A 10823-nucleotide genomic window follows, 5' to 3' on the forward strand; every position below is an offset into this window, starting at 1 on the left:
TTTTTTCTTTTGTCCAATATGGCTCTTTCAACATTTTGGGTTGCCGACCCCAAACATTTAGTTTTGCATCATTCATTGAGCAGTCATGGGCAGAAAACAATATGGACAAAATAAAATGACCTGGATGAATGACAACATCCATACATATGGAGATAATCCATGATGGTTGGTTGGCGTTCGTATGATGAGTCACAATTGGCTAAGGTTGGGGCGAAGCATTACGGACTGGTCAATCAGAGGCAAGATAAGACGGGTCATCAAAACTAGTAAGCAAAATCATAACAGTCATGACTCATGTCACATGAGGACGTGGGAGTCAGGGACAGAGGAACGCTTCAAGCTGACCACTCAAAAAAACAAATATTTTAAAATGGTAGAGGGATTCTCTCCCGCAGATTACATTTTTATTTTAGTAATGACATGACATGCAGGAAATCCACAATAATGCATGTCTTTAACCATATTTTAGGCAAATCTATGCATTTAGAGAAAAAAATGCCCAAAACCTTAGTTTTTAGTCCTTTACTCTGTAAACCAAAATCATAAAGGCTCTCTTCATCTAAGACGTGGGACACCAATTTAGGAACACACATTAAAGTGAGTTGAGTTCATGAAAAGTTTTACTGCACATAACCATTACCAACTGTTCCCAAACAACACACAAGTTATTGTTGTTGTTTTTTTGTCAAGATATAGATTTATGCTTTTTGTTGTTGTTGTTGTTGTTGTTTTTTTTACTGAAGATAGAGAAAATGAATAACATTATAGGAGTGGGCCAAAGAAAAGGCAAACTAAATACAAAACCCCAAACCAGTGAAGTTGGTGCGTTGTGTAAATTGTAAATAAAAACAGAATACAATGATTTGCAAATCCTTTTCAACCTATATTCAATTGAATAGACTGCAAAGACAAGTTATTTAACGTTCGAACTGGTAAACTGTTATTTTTTGCAAATATTGGCTCATTTGAAATTTGATGCCTGCACCATGTTTCAAAAAAGCTGGCACAAGTGGCAAAAAAGACTGAGAAAATTGAGGAATGCTCATTAAACACTTATTCGGAACATCCCACAGGTGAATTTAAGTGGACCCCGGCTTAAACAAGTTGAAAAACGTATTTGGGTGTTACCATTTAGTGGTCAATTGTACGGAATATGTACTTCACTGTGCAATCTACTAATAAAAGTTTCAATCAATCAAAAAAAAACAGGCTAATTGGGAACGGGTGGGTGCCATGAGTATAAAAGCAGTCATTCCCAAACAAGGATGGGGCGAGGGTCACCACTTTGTCAACAAATGCATGAGCAAATTGTAATTAAAGATTTTAGAACAACAATTTCTCAACGAGCTATTTAAGAACAACATTTCTCAACGAGCTACTGCAAGGAATTTAGGGATTTCACCATCTAGGGTCCGTAATATCATCAAAAGGTTGAGAATCTAAAGAAATCACTGCACGTAAGCGGCAAGGCTGAAAACCAACATTAAATGCCCGTGACCTTCGATCACTCAGGGGGTAGTAGGTACTTCATCAAAAAGCGATATCGGTGTGTAAAGGACATCATCACATGGGCTCAGGAACACTTCAGAAAACCACTGTCAGTAAAAAAAATTACGTTTCTCAGTTCGAACATTAAATATATTGTCTTTGCAGTGTATTCAATTGAATATAAGTTAAAAAGGATTTGCAAATCATTGTATTCCGTTTTTATTTACGATTTACACAACGTGCCAACTTCACGGGTTTTGCATCACTGGTTTTATCCTTCACCAGATATGCTCAATAATGTACATGTCTGGTGACTAAGCTGGACCATCCTGGACCAGTTTGACCAGCTTTGCTTTCAGGAACTTTGATGTGATTTTGTGTGATTTGGGATGTAATTGGCAGCAACATTTTTCTTGACACTTCAAGCAGTTGATGTTGCCATCCACTCTACAGATCTGTTAAACACCAATATTGTCAGGGACTTGACAGAGGAAGGACACAAAGGCAGAGTTGGCAGACAAGAGCAGGTGAGTTTATTACCAGGCAAGGGTCGGTACACAAAGGCCAGTCCAACACAGCCAATGTATCCAAAAGGTGGCAGGCAGAAGACGAAAGAGAATGCTGGGATGTGACATGAATTACAAATCAATCTTGTGGCAGTTTCCACTGTTTGTCTTTTCTGCGAGCTGTGGGAGTTGACTAACGAAATATATGTTTTTGTTTTCTTTTGTCTTATGTTGGTTTGTCAGCACTAATTTGTCCATTGAGACCACTGCATAAAAACTTGTATAAAACGGTTGTTGTAGATGCCGGAATTTCTGAAAAATGGCTGGCCCTGGACAGTCAAAGTAACTAACAGTCCTCTTGAACAGTTGTCTTACGGGGTCTGCCTGACATGGGCTTGTCATTAACACCAATTTCTTCAAATCTGTTTCTTATTCTCTCCTTTTGAAGTTTGGATACATCGAAAATGTCTGCCAACTCAGCAGCCGACTTGGTTTTCAGGCCCTTTGAGGATCAGCACTATGGTATGTGGTTGAATCTTAATCGAGTTGTTAGAGGTCAGGTTGTACTTCAGGTCTGGAGGATTGGGGTTCTTTTTATACACACCTGGGAATAGAATCATTGCGGTATTTGTCACAAGGGAAACTAATCTTTGATTGGTTGAATCATTTGAAGACATGGCAAGACTTTGTCCTTGTAAAATCAGATGTTATGGGCTAAGCTGTGAACATCAGGGCAGTTTTTGACTGTATTACAAGCCATAAAATGAAAAAAATTTCTTAGCAATCGATTGATTAGAAATAAAGTTATGTTCCATCTATCCATCCATTTTCTCCCGTTTGCATCTCTTGGGGTCGCGGGGCGGCAGGAGTCTATCCAAGCATTCAGGAGAAAGTACACCCTGGACATGTCGCCAGCTGATTGCAAGGCCAACACATATAGATGTCTTTGGAAGTGGTAAGAAGCCGGAGTACCCGGAGGGAACCCACACAGTCACACGGAGAACATGCAAACTCCACACTGAAAGACCCAGACCAAAAAGTTTAATCCAAATGTCTGAGTTTCCTTTGTTTCCGACTCATTTTCTAGTCCAGACGCCAGTCAGGTGGCACGCATATGTGCATAAAAAAACGTCTCTATGTTGATATCATTGAGCTGGTGAATGTTAGACACCTTGCGTTCCTCCACCTTTAGAAAAGCACAGTACATGTTGGAATTTATGTATCCCCTCAATGAAGTGCGGCACAGACAGCACTCATGCAGTCTCAGACCATGATGCTACCACAACTATAAGCAAGACCCAGATACCTTGCTAACCACTTGGGTTGCCAGCAATTTAGACAAAACATGGTTGCTATAATGAAGTCGGCGTACTTACTTTTGTGGAACACTATATTAACATAATTGTAGCCGCTTATTTGTTCATTTTGCGACTGTTCAAGCCCGAGGTCTGGTTGTCTTCCGTCATCGTGTACTGTGTGTGTATTCGAAAAGATCATGGCGGTCATGCGTTCCAGGTTGATGTCACAAGTCAAGGTTACATTGTTATTACGCTGGGGGTAGTGTTTCCTGCCAAGCCATATGGACTATAATAGGAATGAATTACTTTGCTTGGAGGCTATTGCAAGGTCAGCGAAATAGGTGAACTTCTTTCCTGGAATCAATTTAGGCTCAACCGAGAAGAGCGTCCAGTGTGTAGAATGATGAGGCCTCAGGCCTTGACCAGTCGGTATAAATCAGACCCTCAGACTAGGGGCTGCAGTGTTTTGTCACTCAAGACCCGTCCACAGATGTGAGCACATCTGCACACAACCAATCCCCTTTTGTGCTCTGTAGCACTAACTATGGGAAACAAAAACACAAGCCAAGCAATTTGTCAAGACCCTTTAGGATATAAATATTATTTTCTCTTTTATTTGCTTGAACTTACAGTATATACAGCTAGTTTACCCAAGCAGCTGGGAATGTACTTTTTTTCTGTACATGTATACAAGGCATTCAGCACTTAATTTATGAGCATAGTTCATCCGAGTCAAGTTTTTTTTTTACCAAATATAGCCATGCTTTTATTTAAAATGTTTGTTCGCAATTCTTCTGAAATTCTCACCTCATTCTTTACAGACGGCATTTATTTTAAAAGAGCTTACACCGAGAGCCCGCGGGATCAGAGTTAGCTTTTATCGTGTTCGGCCACCTTGTTTTCATTACTCAGAGGGCAGTTGTGTTTACACCTCAACTAGGACCTGAGTTTTTTTGGTTATTCGTTTAAGGTCAAAACAGGCTTCTGATAAAAGCCATTTTACGGGAGATCATTGAACATGCTTTCATTGGATTTATGGGCGACGAAACGGTTCGTTGTGCTGTGTCTGCTGCCGTTTCATCTGCAGTATTTTATGGCTCACCGCCAACTGGGAGCAGAAAATGAAATCATACTCTTTTACAGTGGCAATTCTGTGAAATAGGCTCAAATATAATAGGGGGTCCCATTACGGAGGCAAAGAAAGGCAGACATGTGGAAGAAAGGGGTGATTTCTCCATATATGGTTGTTTTTGACAAGCAACTGGCTGGACAGGCAAAGTGGATTAGTGGATGCTCATGCAGGACAGGAAGAGTGAGGTAAGAGCGAGAGAAAAGCACAAAGGCTTACAGGGCTCACCGCGGGTTTATTCCCCCTTCTCAAACTGCTGCTCTACTGTACATATACCATAAGTCACAGTCTGAATGCCTGGACATCCGTGAATTACCAAAACAATAACTGCTATTGTAGTGGTAGCTAGCGTGAAAAGATACAGTGTGTTTCCAGGGGAAGAGGGCGTGACTGCATGTGAGAATCATTTGTGCGACGCCACTTTCCACACGGCTGAGTCTCACTAAGCCTGTTGGGTGTCTGCCCCCGAGATGTTGTTTTACACACCGTCTGCTCGGCCCCCCACATACGCATTCAGATATCTCATTCTGCTTTAAACTTGTAGGGACCAGCAAAAGAAAACATGTTTGGCTCAGTTCTCATATCCTAGTGTACATTGTTACATGAGTGTGTGCACAGTGCACATGTCATACTGATATATTGTACATAATTCCACAGATCAATCAATCAATGTTTATTTATATAGCCCTAAATCACAAGTGTCTCAAAGGGCTGTACAAGCCACAACGACATCCTCGGTACAGAGCCATCTCTTAGCGTTCCTCCACATGTCCATGATTCTAACCCATCATCACCCGTAGTAAAAATAATAATATTAGTAAGAGTTTCCATTAATCCATTAATTTTCTATACCACCGGATTCAGAGGGAGAGGCAGACCCTGGACTAGTACCCAAGTTAATTGCAGTGCCATCAATGGGACTGCACAAATGTCAGCTTTGTCAACCATATAATTCAGTTCAGTTCAGTTCAATTTCAGTTTATTTCGAACATGCAATCGATACAATGTAATGCATCACATATTTCCAGTTGTTTCATTACTAAGAGTTGGAATAAGAACCTCTAAAGTTATTCCAAAATGAATTCAATTCAATTATAGAGGGTAAAAATATACAGTGTCACCTCAGCTAAATAGTGCACCAACATATAGGAGTGTTTAGAGATAAGAGGTCTCTCTCTACTGATTGGTATGCTTTTAGTTGCAAGCAAAAAACTGAGTGACAAGCATCCCCATTAGTTGGCATGACAAATGCCACAGTAATCTGCCCAAAATTGCAGTTTTTACTCAGTAACATTAGTTTATAGCCAAAGAGGCACATCACTTTGTTTTCCAACCATGGGAAGAAAGAAAGTGAGTGTGAAGGACAGTGCTAAGAAACATAAGTAAATGATATGCATTAAAGAAATAAATAATCAAAAACATGACAGAGTGTGTCATCAACCTGCCAAAGCAATTCGAGCGTATCACAAGCAAAAGGATGTTTAATTAATATCTAAACGGAAGACATTTATTCATGGGATATATGGAAAGCTGTCTTGTGGTGTGTTTGACAGCGAAAGCAGCTGGATGGTGATACCATAGAAGTCCACTCTCCAAGGTAAATACCGTACGTTATTGTTACATTACTTCATAAAACTACTGCAGTTGTTAGTAGTACATTTTTATTGTACTGTATTAATGTAACATTTATTATTCAAAAGTATGTTTTTACAACAAAAGCAGTATGTTTAAACCAGTATGTTTTCACCAATTTAACTGATTTTAATTGATTTTAATGGGAGATGTTGATTTGAGGTTGTTAAAGTGTTTTAAGTTGAGAGATACATCACGGGGTCAATTAAGCTCATGAGTGGGGGTTTTACTGTAACCCTAAAGTTCCAGAAGAACTTTGCTAAACAAATCCTCATCATTCAAGATGCCATGACTGATACCTGCTTAGCTCCACAGACCTTGGCAACATTTGTTGAGACCTTGGAAAATCCCAGGACACTTCTTCTCAATTCTAACTTTCTGTACCATGAGACAATGTTATTTTATCGAGTCAGAACAATGCCATTATGTTTTGGCAGTAAAAATACATTGGCTCTGAAAAAAAAAAAATGGAACTGTCAAGCTGCAAGTAAAGCATAAATGTATGTTATTTATTGTTGTTGTTTTTTTAAATGTTAATGCAGAACATGGTGAGAGAAAGTGCTTTGCAATTGAAGCCATTGCAGCAGCAAGAGGAGTCCTTCAAACACAAAAACATTAAATCAACTCAATCTGAATGCCCCCTCAAAGACTGTTCCCTCAAATTTCCAACAAAAGTTTACAAGTGAAAATTAGGAATATGAAATTTAAAAACAATGACACTGGAAAAAAAATTGTTCAGTAAAAAAAAAGGACTTTAGTGATGAGTATTGACAAGAACTTCTCGATTTGATACATGTCACGATACATAAATGGGACCTATGATGACCTCTTTTCTGACTTATAAATGTTGTTACAATGTTACATTAAACAATGACAAAGCATTAAATCATGAGGTTCATGCATTTGGATGTCTTTTTTTTAACACAGAGCCATTTGGGATGTTAATCTGGACATGCTGGACTACAAGGAAGTATGTTACATGTAGATTAGAATCATCATAGACTCTTAAAGCGCAATTAGGGATGTAATAATATGACAATTTCATACTACGGTTATTGTAATCAAAATGATCAAGGTTGTCATTATCATCACAATCTTGTTAAATATGCTCAAAAAGTACTTATACACTCATTAAAGTATCTTAACCAAGTTTAATTTAAAAATAAATACATAAACAGGCACACAATATATTTCCAATGGCAGAAGAAACATTTTCCTAAATCATGTCTGTGAATGCCCAGTAAAATGGAATAGTCTATTGCGTGAGAAGGGATGGGGGAGCGCTCTCATAATGATGATCAAGAATTTTAAAGTATCAAGATAACAAAAATGATAATATGTATTAAACAGAAGAAAACTTAATTGATCATAAATCTGTTTACCTAATGGTAATTTGGCCATTCACGCCTCTGTCTCTGGACCTGCCTGTTCTAACAGAGCACTGATCACAGCCTGTAAGTTCAATGTGTACGATTGAAAAGCTTAGTTGTTCAAACAGCAATATGTTTATATATTTTTCAATTGGGATAGGGATGTAGCGATACCTCCAATGGTTAGTATTATCGTTTTACATTATAACTATCGAAACACCGTGATTGATGACTGCACTTTGATAAACTCCCAAACTGACTGCCGCCAGCTTGCTAGCTTAAATGCTAACACAAAAATAAAAAGAGATTAAACGTATTTCCCCATTAAGAAGTCGAGGGCTTTGTGAGCTGGGCGACAGCCGAAGACAGGGCCTTTGACGATCCAATTATCGGCTGCAGAAGCTAGCTCTTGGGACGTGGAACTGACTTTCTTCCACTCTGGCGTTGCCAGCAGTGAGAGGCAACGGGCAGGGGTAGCTATCCTTGTTGCCCCGCGTCTCAGAGTGGACCATGTTCTGTGCCTCTATTGTCGAGGCAGCCGATCGGAGCTGTGGCTGCCAGGTGGTTGGCGCGTGTCATGGCGGTAATCCCAGAACCTGTTGGTCGACGGCAGCGGTAAGGGATGGCGTCAAGCTTTCCACATCTGATCTTAGACTTGCCATTTCTGATTTTAGACTTCCCACATCTGATTTTAGACTTGCCACATCTGCTTTCATGGTTGATTTCAGGTTGTCTAATTTTTGTAAGACCAATGTGAATGTGTATCCCATTTGCAGAAACTCCTTGCGCCGATCAGAGCTCAGGTGGAGATGTCAGCCCATCCCAATCTCTCACAGCTTGATCTCCATATGGCTTCGCGTTGCTAGGCAAATTGCTGTGTGTCGATCTTAAAGTGCTTCCAACCCGTTTTTGTCAGCGAATCTGTTCCTCCCACCAGACCAAGAACAGTTTGAAACTCTCCTGTACCAGTGATCACATTTAATGGTCAGGAAAACTTCAAAATTATTGACAAAAAAAAAGCTTTTTCTTTACGTCATCTTTCGATGACATGAAGTGACATTCATATAAAATAATTGTTTGACAAAAACAAATTTAACATTGTTAAAACATAATATTACATACTTGACACAACTTCATCTGGGAGTCAAACCCAGCTGTGCAGACTTGACTCATTCCGGAACGTTCCATCTCTATTAGACTTTTATCCAATGTGACGCCACCACAGACAGGTACATAGCAGCGGTGGCAAAGACGAATAAAATCATATGTGACATGTAGCAAAGTGGTAAGAACATGTTTTACACTGTAACTCATTATTTAATTGGGTTAAGCTGGAAACTGATTAGCAGTGGAGCTTCAATTGAATTTGGATGCATGACAAAATCAGAAAACGGGTTATGTTATGATTCTGTTTGAAATGACATAGGTTGTTAGAGCCCTTCGAAAAGCAGATTTGCAATTCTCATCCCAAATTAAACTACTTGGTACAAAAACTACTTCAATTCAGTTTTGTTTAATTTGACCTTAGATAAGGATAAACCAACAGACAAACAATTCATGACTAAAGAATTACCTTCCGGCAGCTACAATTACCCGGAAACAATAACAAAAAACTCTAAATATTAGATTTTCCTCCCCCAGTGGTCAGTAATCATGCCTTGGAACTTCATCACACAGCTACAAGAAAGGAGAAGCCTGCAGCCTTTTTGCAGTATTTGTTTGTTCTATCCATTCAATAATGCACAACTTCCCACAGTTTTATAGGTTACTCCATCTGGGAGTGCCTGGATTCCCTCCAACTCATGTCTCCTATTTATTATCAACATTGGGATGTCTCCATTGTCCTTTAGCTGAGGTGACTGCACGCAAAAAAAAAAAGATTTACACGTGCTGGGCCCGTGAGTGTGTGTTTATGCAGAAAAAGACAAGAAAAAACTATTCGTACGAGAAAGTCATTGTACTTATTGTACTCTGTTTACAGAACACGATGCACAGTTTACATTAGTGTCATGGGACTGTATGAATAAACAGTTGTTATTAAAACCAAAGACTATTGTCAAAATAAATGTACTGTACATTTTTTGTTAGTGACAAATTGTAAATGCATTATGTTAAATCGATTCACTTCCATGCTAGTGTGCAGTAAAATTGTGGCTCATAGGATATTCTGTAATGTGTTTATGAGGTAACAATAACTAAACCTCATTAGCAGCTTAACCACAGGACTTGAAGCAGCACAACTCCGCTACCGTGTGTTCACTTGTTGTAATTGCACGGCTTGGTGACTCCATGAAAATCCAAGGACATACAGACTATAGTTAGTAACCTGCACTGTAAACACAAATGTGCCGAACAAATCAGCATACATAATTCAAAAACAAATATAAAATGTTAAAGAATAAATAAATCACACTGGCTCACCCAAAATGCTCATTGTTTGTCGAGAATAATTAACCCTCCCGTCTTATCTTTCTAATGACTGTTGAGGTTGATTTGTAATTGTAAGTCCGTTTTGTTTTTATATGAGGCGAATATTTTTTGTTCAAATTGGTTCAATATGGTTGCTACTTAAGTGTTTATTTGCTTAGGAAATTAAATGAATAAAAAGGGAAATATATGTATAAAATAAATGTATACATACCGTTGTATGTTTTAGCATGTGCCGCTAGATGCGTTTTGCTATTTAGCCACGTGACTCTGACCATCCAATCAAGGAACACGTAGTTAATGACGTCATCATCCACCTCCTAAATGGCTGTAATTAGTTCCGGGCCTGACCTTTGTAAATTTCCACGAAGCGAAGTAGATTTTGCTGATTATAAATCAAGTATTTGTTTACAACCTTTAACATTTAACCTTTACACTCGTTTAATCAAATATAGTAGACGTAATGATAGAAAATATGACATACTGTGCTGACTTTGGGAGCCACGATCTCATTTAGTGGGCAATGGGTGAGGGCCGACATCCGGGCAACTGAGCTACATACGGGTTCTTCGAGCCATAGCAACGAGACTGGCGTTGAAAACAAACCGTTGCCATTACTCTTTAACCTGTCGACCTACGCTGGTTAAACCCGTCATTCTGCCTCCAAAATGCCGAAAAACTGTGTTGTTTTTGGTTGTGCTAACCACAACTGGAAACAGGGAAAACAAAGGTTGTATTTTGTTCTGCCAAAGCGCGATAAAAGCCCACAGAGACGAGACAAATGGCTCGCAGCTTTACACCGGGAAAACGAAGACGGTTCTCACTGGAGTCCCCCAAAGTCCCGGGTCGTGTGTTCGGATCACTTCGTTTCTGGTAAATATAAGGAACAAAAATCCACCTTCTTAACCACAACTTGGCTATACCGTCCGTGCTAATGTTGTACTTGTTGAATTTTTACCTTATAACGTTCGAC

Source organism: Entelurus aequoreus, linkage group LG07 (assembly GCF_033978785.1).
Source record: "Entelurus aequoreus isolate RoL-2023_Sb linkage group LG07, RoL_Eaeq_v1.1, whole genome shotgun sequence".
In the NCBI taxonomy this organism is placed as follows: domain Eukaryota; kingdom Metazoa; phylum Chordata; class Actinopteri; order Syngnathiformes; family Syngnathidae; genus Entelurus; species Entelurus aequoreus.